This window comes from Ceratosolen solmsi, unplaced genomic scaffold (genome assembly GCF_000503995.2).
Source record: "Ceratosolen solmsi marchali unplaced genomic scaffold, CerSol_1.0 scaffold11, whole genome shotgun sequence".
Taxonomy (NCBI): Eukaryota; Metazoa; Arthropoda; class Insecta; order Hymenoptera; family Agaonidae; genus Ceratosolen; species Ceratosolen solmsi.
In genome coordinates, this window is record NW_011948416.1 from 1,279,030 (window position 1) to 1,279,870 (window position 841).

The following is an 841-nucleotide window of genomic DNA, read 5'->3' on the forward strand; positions in this document are numbered from 1 at the left end:
AAATTTAACCTATTTCAATCACAAAATGTTTAATGAAATACATTGAGCTAGTATTTCAGAATTTTTTCATAAAAAATATTATTTCATATAATAATCAACACAATATCAATTTATAATCGAAATAGAAAAAACAAAATAGCATAAACTCAAGGAATAATTAAAAATATACGATTGTAAATTCACGATTTCGTATCATGAATTTTAAAACATAAATTGGACTTTCTAATTGCTAAAATACGAACGAATTTTTTATATATTGGAATCACATTAAGAAATAAGAATTTTTTTTACTCTAAATAATTTATTATAATATAAATAAAAATAGATTTACTTTTTAGTAGAATTTTCTTAAAGTGTGGATATTCAGTTGCAAATTATTCAATAAGCGGTTCGCACATTGTGCCCCCTATTTCATTCAACATTGTTGCAAACCATCATTAAAACAACTCTGTTATGATTGTCATCTTTATTTTTAAAGTAAAATATAAAATGATAAAGTCAGTTTATAATAATAAAAATTAATGAATTTTTTTTTAGTATCCATATTCGTTTTTATAATAAAATAAATATTTTAATTTTATCACATATCTCCACAAGGTATATATTGTGTTGGCGAGACGTTGAATTTAGCTTCTAATTACGTCAATTCCTTAAAGTTGTATGCTTTCATAATTTGTTTATTTACACATATTTATTCGTATGTATACGGTAATGTGATTTTCTTATTAATTAAAAACTTTCTGTTTTTTCAATTTTTCGCTAACAATTAGTTATCATATACAAATATTTTTCATTCCCTGTATTTTTGTTGATTAATTCAATTGTGAAAGTACAAATGTAT